The sequence below is a fragment of the Bufo bufo genome, chromosome 4, assembly GCF_905171765.1.
Source record: "Bufo bufo chromosome 4, aBufBuf1.1, whole genome shotgun sequence".
Taxonomy (NCBI): Eukaryota; Metazoa; Chordata; class Amphibia; order Anura; family Bufonidae; genus Bufo; species Bufo bufo.
The window spans coordinates 480,437,106-480,451,426 of NC_053392.1; positions in this window are offsets into that span (position 1 = coordinate 480,437,106).

A 14,321-nucleotide genomic window follows, 5' to 3' on the forward strand; every position below is an offset into this window, starting at 1 on the left:
ACAAACTGACCAAAAGCCTAGAACATGGATATGAACAGAATATTGCGGATGTACATGGCAACACTGAGGTAACTAGGAGCAGCACACTATATGTGCAGGGTCTGCTCTCCTGAATGCCCATTGGCATAGGTAGGTTTAGAGTAGGACCTGACTCAGCCCACCTTGGCACTGGTAGGCGGGCACAGATGTGTTTTGATCACAATATATTGGCTGAGAGTCTCAGATTTTATCGTATCAGAGTGAGGGCTTAGTCCATATATAATGTTTGCATCTATTTTGTTAGTGCATTCTTTTCTGTGATTTTTCCTTGTTTTTTTGTCGGACAAGTGGTACTTTAAAATGGCGCAACTTAATATTGCATACAATGTAGTGGGAATCGGGAACACAATTCCAAATAGGGTAGAATTGGAAAAAAAATGCACTTCCGCCACAGTTTACAGGTTTTGTTTCTACAGCATTCCCTATGAGGTAAAACGTATCTGTGCCCTTCATTCTCTGGGTCAATATGACTACAATCATACCACATTTACATCGTTTTTCTTGTGTTTTAATACTGGAAGAAATAAGAACTTTGAGGAAAAAATGGTGAGTCAGTCATTTTGATTTTATTTCCGTTACTCCATTTGCAGTATGGGGTAAATATTTCTATATCTTAATAGTTCAGCCATTTTGGAATATGGTGATGCCCATGATCTTTATGTTTTTTTTTTATTGTTTATTTATTTTAATTGTGGGGGAAGAGGGGTGATATAACTACAATCTAAGCTTTATTTGCGGTTATCCTATGGAGCCCTGCCACCTGCAGGCCCCCATAGGAGCTACAGCTCTAATATGCTGGGTCTCTTCAGACCGAGCACATCAGAGCAAAGGAATGTCTCCCCTGATCGCGGCATGGGGGAGCTATTCATGACTTGGAAGCGCGCGTATCATTTTTTTCCGAATTATCGCCAGTCGCAGACTTTTTGTTTGGAACAGCAGAAGCACAGCAGCTTGCTCGTGAGCGTGTGCCATAGTTAAAACCCCTCCTTCTGCTATACATGTACAGTGCTGGGATGGAAGGGGTTAAAGGGGTTGTCCCACTAAAATATTCTTCAGTTTTCAAACCAGTAACTCGACCTGAATACTTTTGTAATTCCATGTAATTAAAAATTTACGGAAAAAGGATACAAAACATTCTGCACGATATGATAGTAAATATGCGGATATACATGGCTACATTTATAAAATCATGGAAAATAATTCACTAAAATAATAGATGCAAACATTATATATGGCCAAAGCCCTCACTCTCATAATAAAATATGAGACTCTCAGCCAATATACGATATTTTGTTCAAAACACATCTGTGCCCAGCTACGCGTGCCACAGTGGTCTCAGTCAGGAAGCTCCTACTCTAGACCTACCGATGCCATTTTATTCAATAGCTAGTAAGCGCCCGACAGGTTAGGGAGGGTGCTTCGGGACTGGTGGTTCCCCTTCCCTTTCCTCAGTATGGTGCATTATATGATATGGCCCCCAGGTGGTATTTGGATGCAGCGTTTTTGGGCATGTGGGGGTTAATTATGGCAGCATTGTTCAGGCCCTGCCTAATGGGGGTGGCTTAATAACTCCTCCTATCTGGAGAGCATATATACCCCTTCATCTCTGCTGGACTTCCTCTTGTCCGTGGAAGCTGATTTGCCCTCCCTCCCTTAGGTGGTCTATTTAGGCTTAATGTTGTTTTCTCGATAATGATGGATATATTTCTGATATGCTTTTCTCTTCCTTTCAAGTGTGGTTCGATTGGTTTCTCTAGTTGCAAAGTCACAGCTGGCGGAATTTGAAATGGCAGAGTTTTGGTGGAAATTGTTGGCGTACTTGCCCACCGGGAGACCGGCGGTTGGCATTACCGCCCGATGTTATATTTATATATATTTTCAACAGTTACATATTTGATAATAAAAACTGTGGCCGATCACCTCCCAGCAAAAAGGTTAACAAGTTGTTAGTGTTTTTATTAAAGAATATAGGTACGGAAAATGGGGGTCCTTGGTGAAGAAGAGGAGGCTCTTCCCCCTGCCCTCCCCTGATTTGCCAACAGTCTCAGTAGTATAGCCACTGAGCTATTCAATAAAATGTATCTGTATGGCGCCACATTCTGTTTTTTTAATTCTTTGTCCGTCTTACTGAGAAGGCCGCACATGTTCAGATTTATCCTTCAACTGCCTCCTGAGCTGTGATAAGACGAGAGATGCAGCAGAAAAGACACAACCCCTGAGCTGATGCAGAAAGGACACCCCTTGAGCTTTCAGCTTGATATAAATCTAGCAGAGCAATGAATGGGGAGATCTCTGGATCCATGTGAGATACAAGGCTGGTTCGAGTTTCGTTAGAAAGAGATTGTCATGTACAATATGATGTCATTTTTATTTTTACATTAATCATGAGATAACCCCTTTAAATCTAGGTCGCTACTGCGTTTTGCAATCCATCATGGAATCCTCTTGGGCTTCTCCGAGCACTGTTCAGGTTAGAGCACCCTTCCTCCATCCTGTACCAGTGCTGCGCTGTTAAAGTATATGCCAGGCTTCAGCAGAGCAGTCATTGGCATTAGGAGTAATATGCCATGTGAGCTTCTGGCCTGCACTGGATTCACTCTGCTAATAGCCTGCATACCACATCTGGGCTGGAGCAGAGCAAGCGCATTTATACCAGGCTTTAGCAGAGCAATGTGTGCTCTGGCCTGTGCAGTGCTCAGTGCAGCCTGGTGGACTCTGTACTTCCAAGAGCGATAGGTACCAGAACTTCTGCCTGAAGCATATAGAAGTTTATTTTTTCACACAAAGCATAGAGTTCCCGAACAGCCAGTCCTGACCTTCCAGGTTGTCCATACAGGGTCTGGTCCAAAATGGCAGGTCAGATCTTGGTCCAGGTACACATCCAAGGAAACATGGTAAATCTTGGTGAGGTTGTGTAGGACTACACAGGCATAGATCACCAAGGTGGCATGGTCTGGATCCATCTTTAGGGAAGACAGGAACACCATTCACTTGGTGAAAAGTATCCCAAAAGCACACTTCACATACCAATGGGCTCCAGTCAACCAGTAGTTGAAGTTATGCCTTCTGTCATCCAAGAGGCGCCTTAGGAAGAGCAGCATCACGTAGGGAGACAATGCAAAGCTGTCAATCACAATGACAAATGCAGCTGGTGGTCCTGCAGATCCGGGCAGCCGTCTGGCCTCTGGAAGGGAGAGCTGGTTGGCCTGAAGTGCTTCCATAGGACCTGATATCCACAACTATAAACTGGTAGTTACTGTCAGCCAAGGCCAACACCACCACCGAGAAATATTGCTAATAATTAAAGTTCTTTCCCTATAACAGCTCAGGAGGCAGTTGAAGGATGAAACTGAGCATGTGTGGCCTTCTCAGTGAGCAGGACAAAGAAGTAAGAAAAAGAACAAACAGCAGTCAGCGCTATACAGATACATTTCATTGAATAAGTCAGTGGCTAAACGACATTTTTTATTATATACAATTGCAAAAGTATTCAGATCCAGGTGCAGGTTTGTAAACCATAGAATATTTTCATGTGACCTGGTGATGGACCATGGATGAGCTCAGTGACATCACCACAGGTCCTTTGACAGGTCCTGAAGAAAGAACAGGAGAGTGGCAGCTACGCGATCAGTTGGAGTTATTTTATTTTTTATTTTTTAACCCTTAATTGACCTTCTACTTAAGCATTCTGTATTAAAGAATGTTATTATTTTCCCTTATAACCATGTTATAAGGGAAAATAATAAAATTTACAGAATACTGAACCCAAACCCGAACTTCTGGGTACCAAACATGACGATTTTTCTCACGCACGTGCAAAACGCATTAAAACACTTTGCACTCACGGGGAAAAATCGTGCATGTTCCCACAACGCACCTTGTGAAACTCGCTTAAGAGACACTATACACAAACTATAGTTGTGTATCTAAAAGATGATACAATCAGGTTAATGTGACTGTTATGAGGAAAGGCCAACATTGTCCAGTTCCCAATGTGTTAAAATAAAAATATCTCAATTGTTGTAATACATTTCCCATAGATTATTGCCTGAGAGCACACATCGGCCAAACTTGTGCCATGCCATTATGTCATAGGCTACTTTCACACCTGCACTTTGTCTTTCCGATATTGAGATCCGTCATAGGGTCTCAATAATGTAGGAAAATGCTTCAGTTTTGTACCCGTTAATTTTCAAAGGAGACAAAACTGAACTGAAAGGAACTGAGTGCACAAGAATGCATTCCATTCTGTTTTATTGCATTCCCATGACGCACACAAAAGCAAGCAGCGTTTTTGAGTACGTCATGGGATACCGACCAAGATGGATCGGTCATGAAACACAATGTAAGTCAATGGTGACAGATCTGTTTATTTTTACATGAAAAAAAACCCAGATCCGGCGCCCATTGACTTACAATGGATTAAGTGACAGATCCGTCTTGTTCATTTGAGATATAATACAAACGGATCCGTTTTGAACGGATGCAGATAGTTGTATTATATACCGGATGCGTTTTTTGCTGAACCCATGATGGATCCAGCAAAAATGCAGATGTGAAAGTAGCCTTATGCTTGCTTGTAAAGCTTTCTTTTTCATAATCAGTGCTTTTCAGGGTCCACTAGGTGGGGTATGTGAGCTGCACACTGCCACATGAATTACATGTGTAATACAGGAGGGACTAGAATTAGGTGGGGGCTGTCCACATCTCAGTTTTACTTTACATCAAGAGTATACTCTTGAATACAGTAAAAACATATAGAAATATACTGTTTGACATGTTTCTAGACAGTAATTGGAAAACATAATTCAAAAGTGCAAATCTTTAACTCCGTTATCCCTGTTTACGTTTCTATACATTTTTTAACCCCTTAAAGACCCTGCCATATTTCACCTTAAAGGGAACCTGTCATGAACTTTGTGCTGCCCATACTAACGGCAGCATAAAGTAGAGACAGGTGAGTTGATTTTAGCAGTATTTCATTTATAAGCTAAAAGTGGTTGCCGAGAACCAACATCACATTCATTGCAGACTGGGCCTGGAAAAGAGTCACAGCCACCTGAGAAGAGTCATGGTTATTCATGAATTCCTGCTCTCCTGCTGATGACTGACAGTCTTCTACCTAGTTTTCTCCCTTTCTCTCTAGGAGATAACTGACAATCATCAGCAGATGGGCGGGGAGAGCAGGAGATTATGAATAACCAGGACTCTTCTCAAATAGACTGGACTCTTCTCAAGGCCTGGGCTGCAATGATTATGATGCTGGTTCTCGGCAACCACTTACTTTTAGCTCATGAGTGACACATCCCTGAAATCAGCATTTCTGTCACTAATTTATACTGCCCTCAGTGAGGTCAGCCTAAAGTTGATGACAGGTTCCCTTAAGGACAGAATAGTTTAACATACCATGCTATTCAGTCCTACAAAAAAGCACGGAAACGTACCGGTAAGTGTATTTTTTTTATTTTTTTCAGATGATGCCTTTAATTTCACCAAAAAAAGCTTACCATAAAAAAACAAAAACGTAATTATTAACAAAAAACAAAAAGCCATAAAATTGCATACGTTTTGTATATACTTTTTAGGTAACTTATATGTTAAATGTATTTTAAAAAAGGGAACAGCCAACGTGTAAGATGCGTCTAATTTATTAAGTGGCAGATGCCTCTTAATATATTGTGTTGGAGACATAAGTAGAATGAGGGAATTCAACAAACACTGGAATGGAATGGCTGTCATACACGTGGAGATGCTGATTTAATTAAAATTGGAGTTTTCTCTTAATTGTTTCCAGAGCTGTATATATAATGCATCCGGAAAGTCTACAGACCTTTCGACATTTCACATTTTGTTATTTCGCGGTCTTGTTCTAAAATAAATAAAAAATATCAAGTTTTCCACTTCATTCTGCACTTAATGCCCCCTACTGAGAAACTGCAAATAAGATTGATTAATTTATTGAAAAAGGAAAAACTCAAATATTGCATTAGCATACAGATTCTTTACTCAGAACTAGGGCTAGTTTAACACTTGGGTTAATTCTGGCAGAGAAATAGCCTGCCGGAGGCACCCAATCCGGCCTAGCCAAGTACTGCTGTTAACCAGCAGACCCCATGGACTGTAATGGGGTCTGATGCGGATCTGGATGGTTTTCAGCATGAGTGCTGGGTTTCAGTTGGATAAAAATTGTCCGAATACCCAGTCAATGGAGTCTGGCAATGAACTGCAGTATCTGGCTAGGTCGGATCCAGTGAACTTTGTGATAAACACTAGCCTTCTACTTTCACACTCGTGTTTTGGCTTTCCGTTTGTGAGATCCATTCAGGGCTCTCACAAGCGGTCCAAATCAGTTTGCATTCTAATGCATTCTGAATAGAAAAGGATCCGCTCAGAATGCATCAGTTTGCATCAGTTCAGTCTCCATTCCGCTTTGGAGACGGACACCAAAACGCTGATGAAACTGAGTCAAACGGATCCGTCCTCGCACACAATGTAAGTCAATGGGGACGGATCCGTTTTCACTGACACAATCTGGCACAATAGAAAACGGATCCGTCCGCCATTGACTTTCAATGGTGTTCAAGACGGATCCGTCTTGGCTATGTTAAAGATAACAGAAACGGATCCGTTCTGAACGGATGCAGACGGTTGTATTATCTGAACGGATCCGTCCATGATAGATCCGCACAAAACGCGAGTGTGAAAGTAGCAATTACAGACTCCAGTCTTCTTGGACATAATGCAACAAGGTTTGCACTCCTGGACTTGGGGATTTTCTGCCATTATTCTCTGCAGATTTCTTGACCTTTTTCAGTTTGGATGGGAAGCATGGTGCACAGACATTTTCAAGTCTCTCCAGAGATATTCAATTGAGTTCTAGTCAGAGCTGTGGCTGGGCCACTCAAAAACATTCACAGAGTTGTCCTTAAGCCACGTTGTCTTGGCTGTGTTCTTAGGATCGTTGTGTTGTTAGAAGGTAAACTTTGGTCCAGTGGTAGGTTCATTGCACTCAGGTGGATAAGGTTATCATTTTGAATATCTTTGTACTTTGCTTCACTCAACTTTCTCTCAACCCTGACCAGTCTCCCTGTCCCAGTTGCTGAAAAACAGCATGATGCTTCTGCCACCATACTTCATTGTAGGGATGGTATTGGGGAAGTAATGAGCAGTGCCTGATTCCCTTCAAACATGATGCTTAGAGCTGAAGCTAAAAAAAATCTTTCTTGGTTTAGTCAGACTACTTTGCAGATTTCTTGACCTTTGAACCTTAGAATCTTGTTTCTCGCAGTCAGAGAGTCCTTTAGGTGCTTATTCTTTTGCAAACTCCAGGCGGTCTTTCATCCATCAGGCTTTTGCAATGTACCGGTCCGCAGGGGTAAAACACGTGAGGTTCACGGTGGTCCGAAAGGTACAATAGTTCATCGGGTACTCACTGTTAGCTCCCTGGGCCAGCAGTGCAGTGAAGGGGAGAACAGCACTGGATTCTCCGGGGCACGCTCTATTACAGGGTAAACCGGCCAGGTGGTGATCGGGGTGTCCTTAATGGTGATTGGGTTTCTGAGTACTTGTGCGGCTGGGCCCCTGACTTAGGTAATGTCGTGACGCCAGTACCTTGATGGTGCAAAATGATGAGAGTGGTTGTAGCATGGAGATAGAAGAATGAGGCAGGTTTGAATCCAACTAAGAACTTTGCTGTAACCAGGATCTTGACAACAGTTTGCACCCAGTTATTAAACAGTCTCTTATGAACATGCAGGTTGGATGTGGTGAATCCCAGTAACAGGCTGTACATGTAGTTATGTCTCAGGCTATCGTAGGTAGTTATGTACTCACTGATATTGAGCTCTTTGCCTTGCTTCAGTCTCAGTTGAGGTAGTTCAAGTCTTTATCTTCTACACACAAGTGATGTAACAGATATCTTATCTGTCCTTAGAATAACGGTGAGGCTGCCGGAAGCTAATAAATCCTTCACCTAGATACAAAAGCCCTAGAGCCTAGAATAATGGCTTTGTCCTTCCTTTGTCTTTTCCACAATCAACTGAGCAAAATCCACTTGACACTTCGGAAGAGTGGATGGTAGAATACAGACTTCATCTCTGCCCTTTTTTCCTGGATTGACACTGAGATACAAATTGGCTCCCCTGGACCGTGGAGCCCAAAAGAGAGCTGAGAGGAGAGGGGACCTCTCCTTCCCCCTTGTTCCTCACTCCATCTCCTTCTTCCTCCAACCTCTATCTCCAACTCCTACATTTTACCAACTCAACAACTAGGCCTGAACTGTGCTATATATACTGTGGTGCTACCCCTATCTAGTGGTGGAATATGTGTAGTGCATCGGACAGCCTGGTGGGACACTACAGTTTCGGGTAGACAACCTGTTTTCAGACTCCGATTCGGGAGGATTATTTATCTCTTAGGGTGCAGTCATCTGGTGTTGGCTCTCCACGTAGGCCTGAAGCTTCTCTTGCACCTCCATCTCGGTTATTACTTGGGCTCGATGACTACGGTCAAATGCTGGATACGGGTTGGCATTTCTCTCCAGCACAGTCAGCTGCCAGAAGATGTTAGGACCTATGAAAGACGATTTCTGCTGATAAGTGGACCGGACAGGCCCTGACGGGAATTCAGACGTGCTCTCCGATTCTGCGGCGTCATATGTGCACTCCCAGTCTTCTGGTTCGGCACGCAATCTGGATACTGCTGTCACGTATGGACCATGCAGGCCCTCAGCATTGGTGAACTCTACCTTCTCTCCCTGCGTCAGGTTATGTAGGTGACCAGGCAGGTAATTCCGTTTCACGGACTGGCGATTCACATAAAAGTCCCTACCAGTATTGTGATCTTTTATGAAGCCATAGCCTTTCTCTTTATTGAAGGCCAGCACGGTCCCCACTCTCTGTTCCAGTCGGGGTTGATTGTCTTCTGGATGCTCAATTAGTCTCTTGGTGAGCTCCACAAAATAAATCTTAGTTCGGTTTGTGTTCCCTATCGCAGCTTCGCGAATTTCAGCCATAAGAGCAGGCCATGATGGTGGGGCGAACCCTCCTTGTGGTCGTAGTGACAGTGGCTCGCATGTGGTAGACCTGTAGATGCCTTGATGGTAATTCCAGGATCCTTCACACGGCCCTGGGCAAGGACAGGGCAGCAGTACTTCACCTGAGTGGTATGCAGGCGGTGCACCCATCTTGTGCTCTGGCTAAGGCTGTAACATAACGGTAAACTTAGCGTCTCTCTGCATGTCTGGAAACACCAGCTTCTCCAGCAGACTGATCCACTGATCATGCAGGCTCCACCCTTCCTATTTCCCCCCCCCCAGGTTCTGCAGCATAGAGGAGGCAGCGCTCATATTGAATCCATGGTAATGAGGTGATGGCGCAGTATAAATTATTTCCCACACTTTTCAAGGGGCAGCGCTCTATTTTTCCCGCTGAACAGGGTGTTTTGCAGAGTGATGGTGCCATAAATTAGACAAGAAGGCCTCCGGCGGCCATTTTAGGTTCAAGGTCCAAGTCAACTCAGTCACAGCAAGCAGTTTTAGTGACACAAAAATCAGCAATTTCTTCAGTTTTAACAGTGCGATTTCAAAGTAGACAATTGCCACAGCATATCCATGCAGTTTTTAAGTAGTTTAAACAGTTCTTTAGCCCAACAAAACAGTCAAACAAATGGGGCTCATTCACATAAGGCACAGAGGATTTGTATCCTGTTCGTGACGCCATTTATCATGCAATGTACCGGTCCGCAGGGGTAGAACACGTGAGGTTCACGGTGGGCTGAAAGGTACAATAGTTCATCGGGGACTCACTGTTAGCAGATGCCTCCCTGACCAGCAGTGCAGTGAAGGGGAGAACAGCACTAGATTCTCCAGGGCACACTCTATTACAGGGGACACCGGCCAGGTGGTGATCGAGGTGCCCTTGATGGTGATTGGGTTTCTGAGTGCTTGTGCGGCTGGGCCCCTGACTTAGTGTCCTGACTAGGGATGAGCGAACCCGAACTGTATAGTTCGGGTTCGTACCGAATTTTGGGGTGTCCGTGACACGGACCCGAACCCGAACATTTTCGTAAAAGTCTGGGTTCGGGTTCGGTGTTCGGCGCTTTCTTGGCGCTTTTTGAAAGGCTGCAAAGCAGCCAATCAACAAGCGTCATACTACTTGCCCCAAGAGGCCATCACAGCCTTGCCTACTATTGGCATGGCTGTGATTGGCCAGTGCAGCATGTGACCCAGCCTCTATATAAGCTTGGGTCACGTAGCGCTGCACGTCACTCTGCTGATTCAAGCATAGGGAGAGGTTGCTGCTGCGACGTTAGGGCGAGATTAGGCAGATTAACTCCTCCAAAAGACTTAATTCAGTGATCGATCTCCAGCTGTGGATCATTGAAGTGCTGATATTGAATTGCTCACTTTTTTTAGGCTGCCCAAAGCGTTTTTATATCACTTTTTTCTGGGGTGATCGGCGGCCATTTTGTGGCTTGTGGTGCGCCAGCACAAGCTACCACCAAGTGCATTTAACCATCAATAGTGTGGTTATTTTTTGCTATATCCTACATCAGCTGCAGGCTGAGCCTGTGTCACCCAAGTGCATTTAACCATCAACAGTGTGGTTATTTTTTGGCCATATACTACATCAGGTGCAGGCTGAGCCTGTGTCACCCAAGTGCATTTAACCATCAACAGTGTGGTTATTTTTTGGCCATATACTACATCAGGTGCAGGCTGAGCCTGTGTCGCCCAAGTGCATTTAACCATCAATAGTGTGGTTATTTTTTGGCCATATACTACATCAGGGGCAAGTTGAGCCTGTCACCCAGCGCCTAAAAAATAGCCCTGACATTTATATTCCTCCAAATCAGTACTGTTTTAGCTGGTCAAGTTATTTGTAGTGACCGTAAAAGCACAGTTTTTGTTCTGGGTTGAAAAAGTATACCCAAATTTGCCATTTTCTAAATTGGTAGTTTCTGCTATATCAGGCCTACTTTAAATCTATCCCAAAAAGGGTATATTAGATTCAAGGTGCTGATAGTGTCATTCTGAAAAACTTAACACACACGCTACAGTGCAGATACAAGTCTAATTCTGTGATTAAAGGTATACCTGTCACACAGCGCCTAAAAAATAGGCCTGACATTTATATTCCTCTAAATCAGTACTGTTTTAGCTGGTCAAATTATTTGTAGTGACCGTAAAAGCACAGTTTTTATTCTGGGTTGAAAAAGTATTCCCAAATTTGCCATTTTCAAAATTGTGGTGAACGGGAACAATGAGGAAAACATCTAGTAAGGGACGCGGACGCGGACGTGGACATGGTCGTGGTGGTGTTAGTGGACCCTCTGGTGCTGGGAGAGGACGTGGCCGTTCTGCCACAGCCACACGTCCTAGTGTACCAACTACCTCAGGTCCCAGTAGCCGCCAGAATTTACAGGGATATTTGGTGGGGCCCAATGCCGTTCTAAGGATGGTAAGGCCTGAGCAGGTACAGGCATTAGTCAATTGGGTGGCCGACAGTGCATCCAGCACGTTCACATTATCTCCCACCCAGTCTTCTGCAGAAAGCGCACAGATGGCGCATGAAAACCAAGCCCATCAGTCTGTCACATCACCCCCTTGCATATCAGGGAAACTGTCTGAGCCTCAAGTTATGCAGCAGTCTCTTATGCTGTTTGAAGACTCTGCTGCCAGGGTTTCCCAAGGGCATCCACCTAGCCCTTCCCCAGGGGTGGAAGAGATAAAATGCACTAACGCACAACCACTTATGTTTCCTGATGATGATGACATGGGAATACCACCTCAGCACGTCTCTGATGATGATGAAACACAGGTGCCAACTGCTGCGTCTTTCTGCAGTGTGCAGACTGAACAGGAGGTCAGGGATCAAGACTGGGTGGAAGACGATGCAGGGGACGATGAGGTCCTAGACCCCACATGGAATTAAGGTCGTGCCACTGACTTTCAGAGTTCGGAGGAAGAGGCAGTGGTGAGACCGAGCCAACAGCGTAGCAAAAGAGGGAGCAGTGGGCAAAATCAGAACACCCGCCGCCAAGAGACTCCGCCTGCTACTGACCGAGCATCTGGCTAGGTCGGATCCAGTGAACTTTGTGATAAACACTAGCCTTCTACTTTCACACTCGTGTTTTGGCTTTCCGTTTGTGAGATCCATTCAGGGCTCTCACAAGCGGTCCAAATCAGTTTGCATTCTAATGCATTCTGAATAGAAAAGGATCCGCTCAGAATGCATCAGTTTGCATCAGTTCAGTCTCCATTCCGCTTTGGAGACGGACACCAAAACGCTGATGAAACTGAGTCAAACGGATCCGTCCTCGCACACAATGTAAGTCAATGGGGACGGATCCGTTTTCACTGACACAATCTGGGACCGAGCACCCCCAAGGCAGCTTCAAGGAGTTCCCTGGCATGGCACTTCTTCAAACAATGTGCTGACGACAAGACCCGAGTGGTTTGCACGCTGTGCCATCAGAGCCTGAAGCTAGGCATTAACGTTCTGAACCTTAGCACAACCTGCATGACCAGGCACCTGCATACAAAGCATGAACTGCAGTGGAGTAAACACCTTAAAAACAAGGAAGTCACTCAGGCTTTCCCTGCTACCTCTTCTGCTGCCGCCGCCTCGGCCTCTTCTGCTGCTGCTGCCGCCGCCTCGGCCTCTTCCTCCGCCTCTGGAGGAACGTTGGCACCTGCCGCCCAGCAAACATAGGATGTACCACCAACACCACCACCTGCGTCACCAAGCATCTCAACCATGTCACACGGCAGCGTTCAGCTCTCCATCTCACAAACATTTGAGAGAAAGCGTAAATTCCCACCTAGCCACCCTCGATCCCTGACCCTGAATGCCAGCATTTCTAAACTACTGGCCTATGAAATGCTGTAATTTAGGCTGGTGGACACAGACAGCTTCAAACAGCTCATGTCGCTTGCTGTCCCACAGTATGTTGTTCCCAGCCGGCACTACTTCTCCAAGAGAGCCTTGCCTTCCCTGCACAACCAAGTGTCCGATAAAATCAAGTGTGCACTGCGCAACGCCATCTGTGGCAAGGTCCACCTAACCACAGATACGTGGACCAGTAAGCACGGCCAGGGACGCTATATCTCCCTAACTGCACACTGGGTAAATGTAGTGGCGGCTGGGCTTCAGGTGGAGAGCTGTTTGGCGCACGTCCTTCCGCCGCCAAGGATCGCAGGGCAACATTCTTTGCCTCCTGTCTCCTCCTCCTCCTCCTCAGCTTCCTCCTCCTCTTCTTCCACCTGCTCATCCAGTCAGCCACACACCTTCACCACCAACTTCAGCACAGCCCGGGGTAAACGTCAGCAGGCCATTCTGAAACTCATATGTTTGGGGGACAGGCCCCACACCGCACAGGAGTTGTGGCGGGGTATAGAACAACAGACCGACGAGTGGTTGCTGCCGGTGAGCTTCAAGCCCGGCCTGGTGGTGTGCGATAATGGGCGAAATCTCGTTGCAGCTCTGGGACTAGCCGGTTTGACGCACATCCCTTGCCTGGCGCATGTGCTGAATTTGGTGGTGCAGAAGTTCATTCGCAACTACCCCGACATGTCAGAGCTGCTGCATAAAGTGCGGGCCGTCTGTTCGCGCTTCCGGCGTTCACACCCTGCTGCTGCACGCCTGTCTGCGCTACAGCGTAACTTCGGCCTTCCCGCTCACCGCCTCATATGCGATGTGCCCACCAGATGGAACTCCACCTTGCACATGCTGGACAGACTGTGCGAGCAGCAGCAGGCCATAGTGGAGTTTCAGCTGCAGCACGCACGGGTCAGTCGCACTGCGGAACAGCACCACTTCACCACCAATGACTGGGCCTCCATGCGAGACCTGTGTGCCCTGTTGCGCTGTTTCGAGTACTCCACCAACATGGCCAGTGGCGATGACGCCGTTATCAGCGTTACAATACCACTTCTATGTCTCGTTGAGAAAACACTTAGGGCAATGATGGAAGAGGAGGTGGCCCTGGAGGAAGAGGAGGAAGAGGAGGAAGAGGGGTCATTTTTAGCACTTTCAGGCCAGTCTCTTCGAAGTGACTCAGAGGGAGGTTTTTTGCAACACCAGAGGCCAGGTACAAATGTGGCCAGACAGGGCCCACTACGGGAGGACGAGGATGAGGAGGAGGTGGAGGAGGATGGGGATGAAGCATGTTCACAGCGGGGTGGCACCCAAAGCAGCTCGGGCCCATCACTGGTGCGTGGCTGGGGGGAAACACAGGACGATGACGATACGCCTCCCACAGAGGAAAGCTTGTCCTTACCT